A 20,029-nucleotide genomic window follows, 5' to 3' on the forward strand; every position below is an offset into this window, starting at 1 on the left:
ACAATAAGCAGCCTCTGCTGGGACAGTTAATCCTTTTTATTGTATAATAATTAGATAGTCTCTTACTGTTGGTAGATGACTTCTTTTGATGTGTCCAGTACGATGAAAGCCACTGGATAAAATGTAAAAGATTATAATAGCTAAACATTTTTGGCACCTAATTAATTTAATTAGGACCACTGGACCTACTTGAGTTTTTGTTAAAGTGACTATATTAAATGAAACTCTTCAGCTGTCAGGTATTTTTACCCTCTTTCAGTTTTTTCTTTTGATCCCAGAAGAAGGTGGGTTATGTAAATAATACACCTATTGATTTTGCTATTCCATCAATGTCAGGATTTTTTTTAATTGATCTCACTTTGTTTCCCTTTAATATTGACATTTAAGTTGAATACATGTAGATGCTGACTGAAAGGAGATATCAGTATCTGATTACATTACCGCCTCTCCACCTGTATTCTGAAATAAAGGTACTGCTTTTTTTCCTGGTAGCAATACATTCAAAGGGGGTTGTTGTAGTGGATTAAAAATATAATTTTGATATCAAAGAACTGAAGATTTATGGGCTTTCAATGCATTACTATTTGAGAAGTGATACTCAAATGTTCTGTAATAATGAAGACTTTAGGTTCACTCCTTACAAAAAAAAGGAGCACATTATTGTTTAGTAATGTAGTTTTGTTTAGTAGTGGTCCAAAACACTACAACTTATAATAGTAATATTGCAGTGTTAGGGGTTATTCCATTACCATAGAATACCCTTATGTGGTTACAGGAGTATTCTGCCCTCAGATACTTCACCAGTGTCCAATTTGACAGCTAAGTTGGTCCTTAGTGAATTTTTAGTACATGGAGCTATGCACCCAACTTCAGTTAACAATAACATGTTGCTATGGGAGCTCTGTATGTGTAACTCCTTGCTCACTGTGCTGAAAATTGTGCTGGAAGGCAAACGTAACTCTCTCTGGTGTTAGTCTAATTGTTAAGTAGAATTAGAATATGGTATTCTATAAATACTAACCACAGAAGGCACATAACATGAATAAGGATACTCACCAGCAGTGATTGAGGTGCTGCTTCTACATTCCTTTAAACGGAAATCACATCCATAGCCGTGAGACTAATTATTTTGGAACCTAAGGGAAATGCAGCCTATATAAGAGAGTGATCTGCAGTTAAGGATCAGTGAGCCAGCTAATGGCTGGTTAGTCAGAAGGGTACAACTGTAGAATGTTAATAAAACATGTCTGAAGTCCAACACCTCAGGGAAGAGACTGAACATAGTGGAAAATATATGGAGACAGAGGTACTGTTGTTTTACACTACTGAACTACTCCATTAAAGCATGCTTTAAATCTATTTTTAGACTTGTTTATAAACTACAAAATGTTGACAAGATACTTACACAAAAAAGTCAGATTCACTGAAGCAACTACAGATTATAACAATGCAACATAATCACTTTGTGAAGAGCTTAAAACAATATGTATTTCTAATGTTTGTCATATAAGTACATCACCGAACTCTATAATAGTGGCTTAGCTGCCATTGTACCACTACTGAGTTATGGATTAATTTACAGTAACCATCTTGCCACCCCCCGCCATCATATAAATTATGACATAGATAATAAATGAAATTATTAATTAAACATAGCCCTTAACATTGTCATAGTGATGTATATACTTTAATCAATCCTCACAAAGCCCATCTGATGTAAAAGAGTAAGTAATAGTATCTTGGTTTTACTTACAGGTGAGGAAAATGAGATACAGAGCAGTTAAATGACTTTAACAAGGTCAGGCAGAGAATCTGTAGCAGAGTGCAAATTACAATTCAGGATGTATTACATAAAATTGATATATTTAACTTTCCTTGCTTGACATGTCACATGCTGTTATGTATGTAGGGCTGGATACTCCCAGGTAGAAGCACATGGAAGGGGAAAAACTAATCCTCAAAGAAAGATACAGTCCTTCGAGAGCTCCATATTTGCTGTGCCTTCCTTTTGGGACTGAGGGGAGGGGTATACATGTCTACAATCTGGCCCAGTCTAGTCTATGTCTCAAACCATGATAGCAACAACCTTGTTATAGGGAGCCTATACAGGAAGGATGGGTTCCACCTAAATCAAAATGGAACCAGATTGCTGGCACTTAAAATTAAAAAGGTTGTAGAGCAGTTTTTAAACTAAGGGCTGGGGGAAAGCCGACAGGTGTGGAGGAGCATGTGGTTCGGACAGAGACATCCATCAGGGGAGGATCTATTAATGGAGATTGTCTATGTCCTAATGAGGAGAGGATGGAAGATGATAAAATACAGGTAGGATCTGATGAGAAACAGTCAAATGAAAAAAAGTCTCATTCAATTACATCATGCAATGGGAGACAGCTGAAAAGTGAGAAGCTTTTAAAGTACTTATATACCAATGCTAGAAGTCTAAATAATAAGATGGGTGCATAGGCACCAACTTAGTGGGTGCTGAGAACAATTAGTGGGGGCTCTGCACCCACCAGCAGCCAAGCTCCCTGCCCCGCTCCCCCACACCCTACCTCACCTCTGCCTCCTCCCCTGAGCGCACCACATCCCCACTCCTCCCCACTCCCTCCCAGCACTTGCCACCACCAAACAACTGTAGCAAGCTCCGGGAGGGAGGGAGGAGGAGGCGGGGCTGTGGCAGGGATTTGGGGAAGGAGTCGAATAGGGGCAGGGAAGGGGCGGAGTTGGGGAGGGGACTTTGGGGAAGAGGTTGGAATGGGGGCAGGAGGAGGCAGGGCAGGGGTGAAGTCGGGGTGGGGCCAGGGGTAAAGGGTGGTTGAGCACCCACCGGCACCATTAGAAGTCGGCACCTATGGATGGGTGAACTGGAGTGCCTCATATTAAATGAGGATATTGATATAATAGGCATCACAGAAACTTGGTAGAATGAGAATAATCAATAGGACACAGTAATACCAGGGTACAAAAAATATTGGAAGGAAAGAATAGGTTGTGCTGGTGGAGGAGTGGAACTATATGTGAAAAAAAGTATAGAATCAAATGAAGTAAAAATCTTAAATGAACCAAACTGTACCATAGAATCTCTATGGATAGTAATTCCATGCTTGAATAAGAAGATAGCAGTAGGGATATATTACTGACCACCTGACCAGGATGGTGATAATGACTGTGAAATGCTCAGGGAGATTAGAGCACAAAAATCTCAATAATAATGGGGGATTTCAACTATTCCCATATTGACTGGCTACATATCACCTCAGGACAGGATGCAGAGATAAAGTTTCTTGACACCTTAAATGACTGCTTCTTGGAGCAGCTAGTCCTTGAACCCACAAGAGGAGAGGCAATTCTTGATTTAGTCCTAAGTGGAGCACAGGATCAGGTCCAAGAGGTGAATATATCTGGACCACTTAGTAATAGTGACCATAATATAATTAAATTTAACATCCCTGAGGGCGGAAAACACCACAGCAGCACAACACTGTAGCATTTAATTTTAGAAAGGGGAACTACACAAAAATGAGATTAGTGAAACAGAAATTAAAAGGTACAGCACCAAAAGTAAAATCCCTGCAAAGCTGCATGGAAACTTTTTAAAGACACCGTAAAAACACAGTAAAAGAAGCAGTGAGAGGCAAAAAGGCATCCTTTAAAAAGTGGAAGTTAAATCCTAGTGAGGAAAATAGAAAGGAGCATAAACTCTGGCAAATGAAGTGTCAAAATATAGTTAGGAAGGCCAAAAAAGAATTTGAAGAACAGCTAAACAAAGACTCAAAAAGTAATAGCAAAAAAAATGTTAAGTACATGAGAAGCAGGGTGCCTGCTAAACAACCAGTGTGTCCACTGAACAATTGAGATGCTAAAGGAGCACTCAAGAACGATAAGGCCATTGTGGAGAATCTAAATGAATTCTTTGCATCAGTCTTCATGGTTGAGGATGTGAGGGAGATTCCCAAACCTGAGCCAGTCTTTTTAGGTGACAAATCTGAGGAATTATCCCAAATTGAGGTGTCATTAGAGGAGGTTTTGGAACAAATTGATAAACTAAACAGTAATAAGTAACCAGGACCAGATGGTATTCACACGAGAGTTCTGAAGGAACTCAAATGTGAAATTGCAGGACTAACAACTGTAGTCTGTAACCAAATGACTGGAGGATAGCTAATGTGACGCCAATTTTAAAAAGGGCTCCAGATGTGACCCCGGAAATTACAGGCTGGTAAACCTAACTTCAGTACCGGGCAAACTGGTTGAAACTATAGTCAAGAACAAAATTGTCAGACACATAGATGAACATAATTTGTTGGGGAAGAGTCAACATGCTTTTTGTGAAGGGAAATCATGCCTCACCAATCTACTAGAATTCTTTGAGGGGGTCAACAAGCATGTGGCAAAGGGGATCCAGTGAATATAGTGTATTTAGATTTTCAGAAAGCCTTCGACAAGGTTCCTTACCAAAGACTATTAAGCAAAGTAAGCAGTCTTGGGAAGGTCCTCTCATGGAGTGGTAACTGGTTAAAAGATAGGAAACAAAGGGTAGGAATAAATGGTCAGTTTTCAGAATGGAGAGAGGTAAATAGTGGTGTCCCCCAAGGATCTGTACTGGGACCAGTCCTATTCAACATATTCATAAATTATCTGGAAAAAGGGGTAAACAGTGCGGTAAAGGGGTAAACAGACCAAAAATTGCAGATGATACAAAACTACTCAAGATACTTCAGTCCTAGGCAGACTGTGAAGAGCTACAAAAGAATCTCTCAAAATTGGGTGACTGGGCAACAAAATGGCAGATGAAATTCAATGTTGATAAATGCAAAGTAATGCACATTGGAAAACATAATCCCAACTATACGTACAAAATGATGAAGTTTAAATTAGCTGCTAACGCTCAAGAAAGAGATCTTGGAGTCATTGTGGATAGTTCTCTGAAAACATCCACTTAATGTGCAGCGGCAGTCAAAAAAGCGAACAGAATGTTGGGAATCATTAAGAAAGGAATAGATAATAAGATAGAAAATATCCTGTTGCCTCTATATAAATTCATGGTATGCCCACATCTTGAATACTGCATGCAGATGTGGTCGCCCCATCTCAAAAAAATATATTGGAATTGGAAAAGGTTCAGAAAAGGGCAACAAAAATCATTAGGGGTATGGAGCAGGCAGAGAGAGGTAGGGACAAGCCTGGGGGAAGCGGGTGGAACAGAGCATATCCCTCCCAGCCCCTGCCATGAGCCGCGCAGGGCAGGGGGCTGGGAGCACCCCCACGAGCCGAGCACCCCAGCCTTCTGCCCTGCACCTCCCCACCCCAACACACACCCAGCCTTCTGCCCTGCACCTCCCCACCCCAACAGACACCCATCCCTCTGCCCTGCACCCCTACAGCCCCAGCCCTCTGCCCTGCACCCCCCATGCCCCCCAACCCATCTGCCCTGCACCCTCCACACATATCCCAGCCTTCTGCCCTGCACCTCCACACACACCCCAGCCCTCTGCCCTGACCCCCACCCCAACCCACACCCAGCCTTCTGCCCTGCATCCCCCCACACCAACACACAGCCTTCTGCCCTGCACCTCCACACACATCCCAGCCCTCTGCCCTGACCTCCCCCCAACACCCAGCCTTCTGCCTTGCACCCCCCACCCCGCCCAACTCTCTACCCTGACCTTGAGTCGCCTCTAACACCCAGCCTTCTGCCTTGCACCTCCACACACATCCCAGCCCTTTGCCCTGGACCCCCAGCCCTCTGCCCTGACCTCCCCCCAGCCTTCTGCCCTGCACCTCCACACACAACCCAGCCCTCTGCCCTGACCTCAAGTCACCCCCAACACCCAGCCTTCTGCCCTGCACCTCCACACACACTCCAGCCCTCTGCCCTGACCTCGAGTCACCCCGCTCAGCCCACTGCAGGCCTAGGTGAACAGAACCCCAGGCTGGAAGCGGACTGAGCAGACTGGCGGCGTAAGATCAGCATTTTAATTTAATTTTAAATGAAGCTTCTTAAACATTTTGAAAACCTTGTTTACTTTACATAAAACAATAGTTTAGTTATATAATATAGACTTAGAGAGAGAGAGACCTTCTAAAAAACGTTAACATGTATTACCGGCACGCAAAACCTTAAATTAAAGAGAATAAATGAAGACTCGGCACACCACTTCTGAAAGGTTGCCTACCCCTGATCTAGCAGCATTGTTGTTCATTATTTCTGTTAATTGTAAACTTGAATATCTTGGTTTGAGTAATGCCATTCATGTTGTTTACATAAAGAATTAAATGTGATTTAACTCTGATCCCTTTACTAGTAGGGTGACCAGACGTCCCGATTTTATAGGGACAATCCCCATTTTTGGGTCTTTTTCTTATATGGGCTCCTATTACCTCCAGCCCCCGTCCTGATTTTTCACACTTGTTGTCTGGTCAGCCTATTTACTAGTAACTTCCCTCCTTATTGTAAGGCTCCCTCTATGGCTAATTTGAGCCACATCCTTTCATTAATCCACCCCCTTAATTCCTACTAACTTCAGTGGAACAGAAGCCTAATCAGCAGGATGGATGAGAGAGGGGGGAAGCCAATACAAATTACTGGGGCCTGGCAGTCCGGAAGGGGGTCCAGGGCCCGGCTTCCTCCCTACCCCTCGTCGGCCCTTGCTGAGGAGCCTGAAAAAAAATTTTCACCAGGGCCCAAACCCGCTCTCAGTGGCCCTGCTAATCAGTATCTAACAGAAGCGTGCCCAGTTGCAGTATGTTAACTTGTCATACTACACATGAACCCTTGTTAACTTACTTTAAAAGCTTGTTGCAGATCTATGTTCAGTGTATTGCCCGCAACTTTCCTTGTTCCACAATGTCAACAATATTTACAGAGAATGACAAATTAGTAGGGTAACAAGATCTTCTGTCTCTAAAACATACTTCAGCTGTGTTTTTCATAATGTTTCTCCATGTCTGATCCCTTAAAATGTTTTGCAAATCTTTCTTCTAACTAATGGCAAACCACTGTCCTGTCCTTTGTTTTCCATTTATGTCCCTAGCCACCTCTTTTCAGGAGAAGATATTTTGTGACTTACCATCTTGTCCTAAAGAATCCTCAGCATGACCATGTAAATATGTTGTTAAGAGTCTCTTCAGTTTCAAAAAGAACAAGGAGTACTGTGGCCCCTTAGAGACTAACAAATTTATTTGAGCATAAGCTTTTGTGGGCTAAAGCCTTATGTTCAAATAAATTTGTTAGTCTCTAAGGTGCCACAAGTACTCGTTCTTTTTGCTGTTACAGATTAACATGGCTACCACTCTGAAACCTGGCTTCAGTTTCAGTCTCACTTCCCATTCTTGTATGGATGTCCTCTCTCCCTGGTGACCTTCTATCCTTATGGGGAGAAAAACTTCAAATATGTTGCACATTGGGAAATATGCCCCAAATATTCACATTTGGGTGCCTAACATAAAGCACCTGAATAAGGTCTGATGTTCACAGGTGGTGAGCACCAGCAACTCCCACTGAGGTTAACGAGGGCTGTGCTCAACACCACTGACAATCATGCCAGTTCTGTTTAGGTGCCTATCTTTATGCATCCAAATTTGAAAATTCTGGCCTCCATTAATACTACACACACAAAAAAAAACCTATTTAACACCTGCTAAGGTAGAGAAATTAAGTTCTGAAAAGTCAAGAAATTACAAAAGGTTTATCATACACCTTCATCTCTGCCACCTCATGCATATGCCTTAAAATATGGCCTTTGTCTGTAAGATATAAGACAAAACTGGAATTTCTTAGACAGCTTAACATACAACATGTACCTTGCTGTATTGCTCAGTTAAATCATTCACTGAATACTACTTCTCTATCATATTTAATTTAATAATTTAGCAACATCTAACTAGCTTTTTAAAATGGAACCTTAACTCAGCCAACCTCACTCAAGTGGCTTTTCACACCCAGTTATAGATACACACTTGTATTCAAAATCACAAGGGCCTGCTCACCCCACTGTTATCACCAGCAGCCCCAGCCAACAGCCCTTCCGGGATGGCATGTGGGCAGCATAAAATACCATTTCTCCTGTGCTCCCAAATTCAGTGGGCTGTGTGACATTACATGGCCCCTGCTTACGTCATTTCTGGGAGGAGGGGAATGAAAATAAAATGCCAGCTCCCTCTTGCACCATCGGAATATTATTTTTGGATGGCAGTTTATTTAAAATACATATTCTCTTTTGTGCTTACTGGACTTTGCTATGGACTTTTCGAAGCAATTAAGTGGTTTAATTATTTTGGGCCTGATTCTGCTCCCAGTGAGGTCCTTGGTAAAACTTTCACTGAGTTCCCACGAAGCAAGATCAGCCCCTGTGTCAGTATTACCTTCCAAAAATTGTCTGGTGGTACATTTATTATTTAAATAATATACAAATTAAATATATTACTTTGATTAAGTGATCTTTTACTAGCAACTGCTTCCTTAGCTGTATATAAATGGCTGACATTTTCTTTTTCTCACACAGGACCCACTGCTTTTGCATCACCTGACCTAAGTACTTTTTTCCTTTCCTTTTCTCTTTTCTAACTGATAAGAGGGAGAAGTGTGGGGATAAAGTGCTAATGAAATAAAACAGACTCAGCAACAGCAGATTAAGAAACTTAATTACATTAATAAGAACAGCCATACTGGGTCAGACCAATGGTCCAGCTTGCCCAGTATCCCATCTTTTGATGGTAGTGGGTGCCAGATGCTTCAGAGGGAAGGAACAGAACAGAGCTATTATTGAGTTATCCATCCCTTGTGATTCAGTCCCAGCTTCTAGAAGTTGGAGGTTTAAGGACACCCAGAGCATGGGGTTGTGTCTATGATCATCTTGGCTAATAGCCATTAATGGACCTGTCCTCCACAAACTTATCTAATTATATTTTTAACCAATTATATTTTTGGCCTTCACAACATCCTCTGGCAACAAGTTCCTACAGGTTGACTGTGCATTGTGTGAAGAAGGTATAGACTGAGTTGTGGAAGAGACAGGTGCATCTGCTCCTTCCTCTTCTGCCCTTTCTCACTGGTAACTCAGTTATTCTGGGGGAAAATATCTTGGAATTGCCTGATGCCCCCTAAAATGCAGTTTCATTACTATTAAAGATATGGAGAAAGGTTAGAAAGAAGAACTGAACATTTGAAACTATGGAAATTAATGTTAACATATGTCAGAATGCTGTGCGCATGGAGTTTGAAAGTATGAATCTATACTGAAAAGCTGCATTAAAAAGCTCTTTACATAGAATGTATATTAACAAAAGAAAAAGGGAAAGCTATTTTAATCTAAAAATTGTGGGCTTTAGGCTTGCAGGAAGCTTCACAGGAGGAAGTGTTTAGAGATCTTTTGAGACAATTTTGTCTAAATTTGATTCTCCACAATTAGTGGAAAAGGTGTTTTGTACTCTAGGTTTGATTTCAAAAAGCACAGCAGTTCAGCATATTAATACAGCATCAGGAACACCTCCAATATGTGCTTCTACCTGATTTTCTTTCCTTAGTATAAATAACCATCATGTATCATTTGTTTTAGAAGAAAGTATACCTCTTGCTGGTTTCAGCCACTGAGCTGCTTCATACTTGCTGCTGCTGCTCTCCCTACCCCCAAGGAGCTCCCTTTCAGATATAACATGATTTGGGGTTCAGTCCTAGTTTAGGGGAAGGTCATAGGGTAATGCTTGTTTCTATTCCGCAAGATAAACAGAATCATATTTTTAATCACACCCATGCTGGGCACTTATTCACCATGACCCCCATTTGTTTATGAAATGAAGGTGAGGGAGAAAATAGAGGTGAACCACACGGAATCTATATAGAACAGAATTCTCCAAAGCTGGCCCTCTTTTGCTATCCTGCAAATCCCTGCACCTAAAGCAGCAAACTGCCCTCCCTCTAGTAGCCAAATCAAGATGACTAAACCCTTTCCTGCTAACCTTTGGGTGTGGCCTATAGAACCAGCTACATTCATTTTAGATTGAAAGGTTGATCTAAAATATCAGTCTGAACTAGCAATGTGTATATAAAATCCATTGTTTTGATATAATATATGCAGCAAAAAAAAAAGTATACAAATTGATTGAATAGAATTGTTTCCAATATTTTTGTTTATAATATTTTGGGACTGAGTGCTTTCTCCACTGAAATAAAATAAGTCCTCACTCAGCAAAACCCACAAAATATATGTGCATGTAAAAAAAGCATACTGGCCAGCTGTCTCTGGTCAGGCTGTGGACTTTATCTCTGAAAGCAGAGTACACAAGTTGGACACTTCTCAGCATTTTTAGGGGCCAAATTCTGCCCTTTCAAATAAAAATTTTCATGGAGATCTGTGTGGCACTGGGTCAGTGTACCTTAGTTGGTAATAGTGACCTTTCATTCTGGAAGTTCCATTTTGATGGTTCTGTATACATTTGGTTAGTTTGACCAAACGTAATATTTTAAACCTATAATTTTGCCACATCTTTGCATTATTGTTAGACATTTTTGTTTCCAAAACAAGCTTCACACTGGGTTTCAAATACTGTACAGAACTGCCTACTAATTTCTTAATCTACAGTTGGTCATGTTACTAAGCGTGACTAGCATTAGCAGAAAATTAATTAATTCAGATAAACCCTAATTATTCAAATGGCTCGGGGGACATATCTGAAAATACTCGGGCTCCAGCAGCTAACTCCTAAACTTATTACTCAATAGTGAACTCAAGGGGCTGATCAGACACTCAGTTTCGTACATTCAACTCCCACTGAAGCCAAGGAGAGCTTGTGAAGGGGTCAACTCACTGGTGGCCCCTCTTTATGGCTAGGCATGGCATAGCAGCTCTCTTTCCACTGGGTGTCTCCTGTCAATGGCTGCTCTGCCTCTATAGTAGCCTGCTGCTTCCTGTGATTTTGCCCTCCAGCCAGGTCACTTTAAATTCTCTCCCATTCTGGGGCAGTCTATGACCAATAAGCAAGGGGAATTAACTCAAATAGACTGACTTAGTAAAATACAGAAGGGAATGACTCCCTCTCAGGGTGCATCAAGATCTGGCCTTCCCTTCCTTCAGGGAGGGATCGTCAAACAGTATTGTCCGGGAAGCTCCTGTCTTAAGTCATCCCTCTCCACAGGAGCTAAAGGTCCATTCTCTTCCCTGGTCTGCCAACAAGTGAGCTGCTCTGCTTTCCTTTTAAGCTCCTCTTCCAGTCTCTCCAAGTCTTAACCCTTAACCCTTTGTTGTCCACTGTTGGGTTTGTATATCCCATCACAGAGGCTGCACATGGGCTTCTGATGAAATGGTCAGATTCTTACACAATAGTTAGAACTAGAAATAGGCCTGGACCAAACCTCGATCTCTGAACTTCCCTGAACAAGAGGATGTTCAGAATCTGAACCCAGATTTGGATTTGAATGTTGCATTTGGACCCTAGTTTTATACATTTTGGGGGGAAATCTGAAAACGTCTGAATCTTGAGATGATCAGATTCCAGATCTAAATGCTGTAGTTTGAGCCTATCTGTAGTTACAATATATGTCGGACATTTTGAGGGAGACACAGATCATATAGATCTTGCCATTGCAATTTTAACTATGGGAATTTCCTGACTTTAAAGCGCTTGATCTTGCAACCTTAATGATGCATTAATGCTAATTTTCTTAGATTTCTTTAAGGAAAATGAATTTGAAAAGGTGTGTGGAGGGAAGGGGGAAGGAGGAGGGAGAAGAAATCTAGAACTAATCATTTTGTGGAGCTTGTAAATTCCTTCCTCCAAGGCTATCATCTTGTAGATGATACAAGTGCTGCTTCTTTGAGCGAAGAAGCACAGAACTAAGAAGCTGAACACTTTACAAGCCTGTATGTGTAGCTTTAAGATTGCCTAGTGAGTATGCTCAATACACAATTTTCAATCATATACACCTCTACCTCGATATAACGCTGTCCTCGGGAGCCAAAAAATCTTACCACATTATAGGTGAAACCGCGTTATATCGAACTTGCTTTGATCCACCGGAGTGCGCAGCCCCACCCCCCTGGAGCACTGCTTTACCGCGTTCTATCCGAATTCGTGTTATATCGGGTCATGTTATATCGGGGTAGAGGTGTATCTGTGAAACCAAAGTCATTATTTTTCAAACCAAAGGGATATATTTTGCCATCACTTATAACCTATTCAATCCCACTGATGTCTGGTGTACATGGCACATACTATAAATGAGTGTCCAATCTGGATGAAAGGCGCTGGCCCTCACTGAGGGTTATGGTCATGTTAAATTTCAGTCTTCAAACTTAAGACATTTTTTCTCTACCCCATTCTAAAAAGGTCTGGTTATAGTTTGGAAGGTTTCTTTTATATAGGAAAAAATAGACATCTCCGCTAAACTCAAAAGTGGATAAAGAAAATTTGCTAAACTTTAAAAAAAATCACTTTTGGACAGAGACTAGGCCCCAAAGAATAATAATTTAGAAAGGCATTATAAAGAGAAAACAGGAAAGAGTATGATTGATTGAAATTATTAGACAATCTTAAATATAGTGGGCACCAGCAATTGTCTCCTGTTGTATATACTATACATATGCTAGTTAATGCAATATATAAAATATGTCTCATATCCTAACTGACATATATTTATTACACCATTATCTATAATAAAATTCTATTTTCTTTGTTTTCTCTCACTTATTCTTGAAAACTTGTGAAAAATGGAAAATATAGGATCAAGATTCTCTCTTTTCCAACTGAAATACTATATTAATAGAGCATGATGATCTGTTCATCAGTTCATGAATTCCACGTCCTGCATGGAGTGTCATGCAACCATATAATCGCTCTGAATGCAAAGTTTTGGGGTCACTTATTCAGCTGTAAAATAGTTAAGTCAGACAGATCCCACTACATTAAATCTGAGGAGACTAAAACAATTATGATTCCATCAAAGGTTGGCTATTGCTTTCTGCTATGTGTGCATTAGGCACCTTCACCTTCTGGAATGCCGGACACTGAAATGTAAACCAAAAAAACAAAAGAAAGAAAGACTATTGCTACTTTTTCAAATTTCAACTCAACTTTGTGCTTTTATCCCCTCTATTCACATACATAAAATGTATACATCAGTGACTGGTTTCATATTCTCTTGCAAAGGAAAGTAGTATACAAAGACCTTCAGAATTTTTGTAATTTGACAATTTTTACCTAAAACAAACCTTTTCAAAGAAGCATCAACCCAAATGCTGGGAACTGGTTAATAGAATGTCTGTGATCTTTGGAGAGTGGCAACATTCTAGTGGATCATAAAACAAGCAAGATTTTTGGGATTAAGTGTGGGAGTTGTCCTAACCCCGTGGCTCCTGGGATTTCCTGAGGAATTGCTCCTCCCTTCAGAAGAGACTGGAGTATCCATGCTGTTTCTCTGGTCCCTCAAGAGTTCTGCTATTATTGGCTTTGTATCCCAATGGTGACTGCTCATAAGCAGCCATAGAGAGGGCCCCACGGGAACTAATACATCTTCCAACAGTACAAACATTCTGCTGAATATCCATGAGGAAATCCTACAGGACAACACAAAATGGTAATACAGTATGGCCAGTCCCCTTCTCCTCCCCCTAAAGCTTACCACAGATAACCCATTAGGTGAGGAGACATGGATATGTAGTGAACCATTCGGATGATGCAGGCATGTATATGTAGTGAACACTCATCTACTGATAAGGTAGAATATAACAGCTGTTCTGTAACATCACACAACAGATTTTTAGGAGGGAAAATTAGAAAAGGCTATCTAACTGAAAATTCAGGGAAAGTTTAGGTAGGTAGAAAATAACAACCCAGTATTCTAGGGTTACAATCTAACAGTGTGGAAAGCTCTATGGAACTATAATGATCACTTCTCACCTGAAACAGCAGCTCAGTACCTTCTTTTAACCATGCTAGGATATTATTTCATTGCTGATCCAAATAGAAGAGTGCCACTTACAACTGGGTTTTCTTTAGAGACTCCCATCCAAGTACTGTGCAGACCGGACTCTATGTATCTTGAGAGAGAGAGAAAGAAAAGAAAACCCAAGGTAATACAGATGCAAAGCTACTAATAATGTAGTATTACTACTACTAATAATAATAATACTAGCAAAGGACTCACCCTACAGAGACAGTTGCCACTGCTGAAACATAATGGCCCTGATCCTTGGGTCTGTCCAACCAGCCTGTGGACCTGGGTTTGGGCAAAGGTGTTTGAAAGCTACACTTGCATTGCTCTGTTCTTCAGAGTTGTCAGAGGTTGATTCAACCCACAGGATTACTTAGAACAGCCTCAGCTCATAGAGCTATGCCAGTTTACACCATCGAGGATTTGGCACTAATGTAAAGTGCATACTATAAGACCATAAAGTAAGAACTTAAGAATGGGCATACAGTGGTTCATCTAGCTCAGTATCCTGTCCCTGACAGTGACCAGTGCCAGATGCTTTAGTGGGAATGAATAGAACAGGGCAATTTTGATTGATCCATCCCCTGTAGTCCACTCCCAGCCCCAGCTTCGGGCCATTGAAGGTTTAGTGGCACTGGGAGTATGGGCTTGTGTCCCTGGCATGGGCGACGGGTGAACTGCAGGTTCAGGGAGGCTAGTCGCTGGCCCGGCCTGCCCCTTCTTCTACCTGGGGCCCCACTCTTCCTGCCCCCCTTCCTCCACCGGAGCCCAGAGCCACCCCCCACCCCTGTGGCCACCAGCTTACCCCCAGCCCCAGGCTGCCTGAGTGCCTCCAGCCCCGGAGTGCTGGGTGGGCAATGTGGCCCCAGCCCCAGAGTTCTGGGCAGGCAGGAGGTGCCCCCCCCCCGCAGCCCTGGAGTGCTGGGCAGGCGGGCAGCGTGGCCCCCAGAGCCTCCAGCCCCCGAGCACTGGGTGGGCAGGCAGGTGCCGTGGCCACCAGCGCTCCCAGCCCCTGCGCACCAGGTGGTTGGCACAAGCTCTGGCTCCAGCAGCCCGGAGTCCTGGGCTAAAGGCCGGCCCCCACTAGCCTCAGCCCCAGCCCGTGGCCCCGGCAACAGGGGAAGAGCCGCAGTCTGCACTGGCAGAAAGCAGGAGGGGGCCTGAGGGTGGAGTGTGGGTGGGGCCAGGTCATGGACTTATCCTCCATGAATTTATCTAGTTCTTCTTTGGATCCAGTTACACTTTTGGTCTTCACAACAATCCATGGCAATGAGGTTTACAGGTTGACTGTGCACTGCGTGAAGAAATACTTCCTTTAGTTTGTTTTAAACCCATTGCCTATTAATTTCACTCGGTGGCCCCTAGTTCTCGTGTTATGTGAAGGGGTAAATAACACTTCCCTATCCACATTCTCCACAACAGTCACAACTTTATAGACCTCTATCACATCCCCCCTTAGTTGTTTCTTTTCTTAGCTGAACAGTCCTACTTTTTAAAATTTCTCCTCATATGGAAGCTGTTCCATATATCCCCAATATTTTTGTTGCCCTTTTCTGTATCTTTTCCAATTCTAATATATATTTTTTTAAGATAGGTGACCAGAACGGCATACAGTATTCAAGTTATGGGCATGCCATCAAGTGACACTACAGTATCTGCTGGATTTTGTTATTTGTTAACAAATCTAATTTTTCTTAGTTATCGGTTTCACTCATCTATGACTGTCAGAACAGAATGACTCTTGTCCACCTGACATTTCTTAAAAAGGCAGTTTATGTGGTCTAGATTCATAGCCCTTCCCAGTCTCCATCCACCACTGATCTAATAACGTGATGCTCTGCATATGGGAGTGTACTCTTCTTTGAAAATGTCTTATATACCACCCATAATTGCTTTTGTAGGAGTTTGAAAATTGACTCCATCTTAAATGTTGGTCTGATGGTGTAGTACAAACATGCAGTATTTTCAATATCTATCTACTGTGTCTCATGTTGGACTTTATTTCCGAAGTTCCATAGTGGTAGTTACAGTCCCATAATGATTATGGAGTTTCATCAATTTTAATCATGGGAAATTGTAATCCAATCTTTGTGAAAGTAGAGTAAATATCCCTACTTAGTATTTAAAACAATAAAAGCTAAGATTTCTGAGCAGAGCTCAAATGCTGTATTCCAAATGGTTCCAACTTCAATATAAAAAAATACTTTGACAAATTATTTTATTTACATACTGAAAACATGAATGTTTTGGACATATTTCTATATTTTATATCTATAAGCATCAGCATTGTATTTTTTTTCCCAAATGTGCATATGATGTTGCAAGGAGCATGCAGTCGTTCTTCTCTCTGCAGAATGTAGATATAGGTTTTTCTTTACTTGCAATTTTGTGCATCTGCATTTAGTGTTCATGAAAGCTGCTACGTGGACAACCCTTCCTCATCCTGCCCCACCTATTTTCTTTAATCCTGGCTTGGAGGAACCACTGGTAGGGGAGAGAAGGTAGTTCAATTTCCATGCCTAGTCAATCATGGACTTCCTCACTGAGATTGCCCACAAGCCTATAAAATAGTGACATTTCTGGTGGTGTTTTTGTTTGTTTGTTTGTTTGTTTGTTTGGGGAGAGGAGAGGGGAGTGAGTGAGAGATGTGCACACCTGCTCACTGGGAAATGGCTTGAGAGTGTATAGTTGTTGACTAGGAGTAATATCCTTTTATGATTATATGCAGAAAACTCTCTCTAAAATCAGTTGCCCAAATTCTGGTTCTATTTAAATTGACAGAAGCTGTCCTCTGAACTTAATTGGAACCAGGATTTGTCTCAAATAGAATTTTTCCTAGGAAACAATCTAAAAATCAGGCCCTAACAGATTTTTTAAAAATTCAGTCTTTAAAATAGGTTTACACGGACTATAATCATGCTTAATAATTTCAACCTAACATTTATATTTTGTAAGGACAGATTCAGAAAAAAATTTCTGATATCCGTATTCATCTACCTCACTTGTAAATTTTAAGTCACTGTCACAACCAGTCACAATCAAGCACTGAGGCAGCATTTTAACATATCATTTTGTGGAGGAGATATTACCTCATAACTATATGTAGAATTCCAGTCTGCATATTTCTGCATTGTTTTTAAAATCTGGATTTAAAATCTGGAAAAATAAATGGAATATTTATACACTCTCCAGACCCTGACATCTTCTACAGAAAGTCTGATCCTGCTCCAATCAGATTTTTGCCATTGAGTTCAAGGGGGACAGGACTGGGCCCTTACACTAGACAGTCTAGTCAGCTGTTCAAATCACATAGCTCAGTGTTCCTTTTGCCCAATCTTCTCAAGAGACAACACTAACACATAAAGAGACCGACTGTGGAGGATATAGAAATGCAGTAATGTGAGGTGCCTACAGGCAGAAAATGGCAAAGAATCAGGATGGGTCAAATGAAACATATGTCAAAACACTTCTGAATAACAACTAGAAAAGTAAATATTATTAAATGCTGTATGCTTAAAGGGCTGTTGACATATCATGGAAACCATTCTCTAACAAAACGTTTCTGCTGAAGTATCAAATATTTTCTGTATTCTCTCATTCTTGATTACTGAATAAAAAGAAGCTCTTTTTTACTTAGGACCTGTCTACACCATGCAGCTTTTAGCGACAAGGCTGTGTTGACCCAGCCTTGTTGCTAAAAGTCAGCGTGTATAAACGCTCTTTGTCAGCACTTTTGCCAACAAAATACTTCCAGCTCCGCGAGCACTCCTGCCGACAAAGCCACGTTCACACTGCCACTTGCATCGGCAAAGCTTTTGTCTTTCGTGCAGGGCCGGCTCTGACTTTTTTGCCGCCCCAGGCAAAAAAGCCTCCTGCCGCCCCTCCCCCCCCCCCGGCGGGGAGGGCGGCAGGGGAGGGCGGCAAGCCCGGCTGCGGCCCCGCTCTCCCCGACCGGCCGGAGCGCCGGGAGGAGGGCAGAGAGCCCGGCCGGGGCCCCGCTCTCCCCGACTGGCCAGAGCGCCGGGGGAGGGCGGTGAGCCCAGCTGCGGCCCCGCTCTCCCCAGGTGAGCGCCGCCCCCCTCCAGGTGCCGCCCCAAGCACATGCTTGGAGGGCTGGTGCCTGGAGCCGGCCCTGCTTTCGCGGCGGGGCTTTTTTAAGTACCCGTGAAAGACAATAGTTTTGTCGACAACTTTGCAGTGTAGACATACCCTTAGAAGTTCATTTGTTCCTGCAGCTCATTCCTTATTTGCAGTCTCTTTACTACAAATCATTTCAGCAACTAAGTCTGATATCCCAGAGGATTGTGTTGTCTATCTAAATATTTCTGACACACCTACCCAAGAGTTACTTGGCAAAATATCTAGGCACAGTGGGTAAAATATATTCCTCTGTAAAAGGGGCTACCCAAGGTCTCTACATCACTTAAGATATGCTTAAACCCTACTAATGGAATAGGAAATATATGTAAGGATTAATTAAGGATAGCAATGGAATATACTTTAAGGATAAAAATACCTACTTGGTTTCTGTTGCCTCATGATAAGATCATGCATACCTCTGTATACAAGTAAGCTGAAAGATTCTCATTGACTTCAGTGAGCTTTGGAACAGGTCCATAATGTATGTGGCTACTAGAATCTTTGCTTCTTCATTCTCTCACAGAGATACAAACTGTGGAGAAAAAGTATATGAATTAACGTTGATGTAATCACAACTTAGATGTAATAAACTATTTCTTTGATAGCACAAACTGAACACTTGTATTTCACTTGTATTTCATTGTATAGATCAAGGTTGATAATACTTTAAATTGGTCTAAATAGAGGGGCAACCTCTTATGACTGTATACGGTAATAACTGCAAACAAAACTGATACAGACTGATACTTAATATCTTGAGTGGTTTATGGTTCAAACAAATTCCCTCCTGTTGCACCATAAATCTCCTATTTTAACAACTGCAGTATAGAGACAGCTATCAGAATATACATTACAACACACCATTGCTACCGCCTAGTCTAACTGGGACTTTCTTGAGGCTGTATGGGACAGTAACAACACATTGAATATACAACTACATTGAACACAAACAAAATATTTTACAATTTTTATAATTTTGTAGGGGGTGATCATTCAGTCATTCATTTGTAAAACTCCCTTTGTTTATAATATGTAACAGGACTTCATTGGAAGGAAATGATTGGTGTAGCACTCAGAAAAAGTCATTTCACATAGCAGTTCCAATACTAGGTTAACATTACACTTCATTGTAACTTGTGTGCAGTAAAGGATTATTCTTTAAACATGCTTATTTCTTCAACAGGTATCAATTTAAATACATACTTCAATATGCATACGGTTTGGTGTGCTGGACATTAATTCTTCTGGCAAGACTGTTTCTGTTACTGTAGCTCTGTACAACAGAGCCTTTGTTAAGCTCTCAGAGGAGATGTTTGTGCTATGTTAAGGATCGCTTCCTGTGTAGGTGTTCTTCCAATGCCTCAAAAATGTAATCCATGTAAACACAAATTAAAGAAAATGAAAGTGCAAGGGCTTCTGAACAATACTCAACCCCCCCCAGAAACAACCATCAGAACAAGGATAGCATTATTTGTTTGTTTCCCACCTTTTCAGGCCAAAGCAAGTCTCTTGCTCTCAATTGGTTAAAAAAACCCAAAAGATCCATTTTACACGTGGAGGATGAGCACTTCCTCTACAAACAGACAGGGTGGACAAGGGGTCTCATTGCAGCTGGATCCAGCTCTTTTGAAGTCAATGGGAGTTTTTCCATTGACTTCAATGGGGGTTATCTCATGTCCCAGGAGGGGGAATATAACAGGAGCACATTAGAGAGCCTCTGCTGTGGGCAAGATGGGGTGCATCAGGTAGTCTCAGAGGTGAGGAGGAGCTAGGGTGACCAGATGTCCCGATTTTATAGGGACAGTCCTGATATTTGGGGTTTTTTCTTATATAGGCTCCTCTTACCTTCCACCCCCTGTCCCGATTTTTCACACTTCCTGTCTGGTCACCCTAGGAGGAGCAGGAAGACACTGTGTCTGGTGGGATGTGAGGGTGTGATGGGTTCAGAATATGAACATTCAG

At 41.6% G+C, this 20,029-nt stretch overlaps 1 long non-coding RNA gene across 1 annotated transcript; it reads right to left on the reverse strand.

The window, feature by feature from the left end:
• Window positions 1–579: 579 nt before the first annotated feature.
• Window positions 580–18,593, reverse strand: LOC122172506 (uncharacterized). Its single transcript, XR_006172881.2, has 3 exons — window positions 18,448–18,593; window positions 13,894–14,033; window positions 580–1,136 (listed from the first exon to the last, which is right to left on the reverse strand). It is a non-coding gene; the product is annotated as an uncharacterized LOC122172506 (long non-coding RNA).
• Window positions 18,594–20,029: the final 1,436 nt, after the last annotated feature.

This window comes from Chrysemys picta, chromosome 1 (genome assembly GCF_011386835.1).
Source record: "Chrysemys picta bellii isolate R12L10 chromosome 1, ASM1138683v2, whole genome shotgun sequence".
Classification (NCBI taxonomy): domain Eukaryota; kingdom Metazoa; phylum Chordata; order Testudines; family Emydidae; genus Chrysemys; species Chrysemys picta.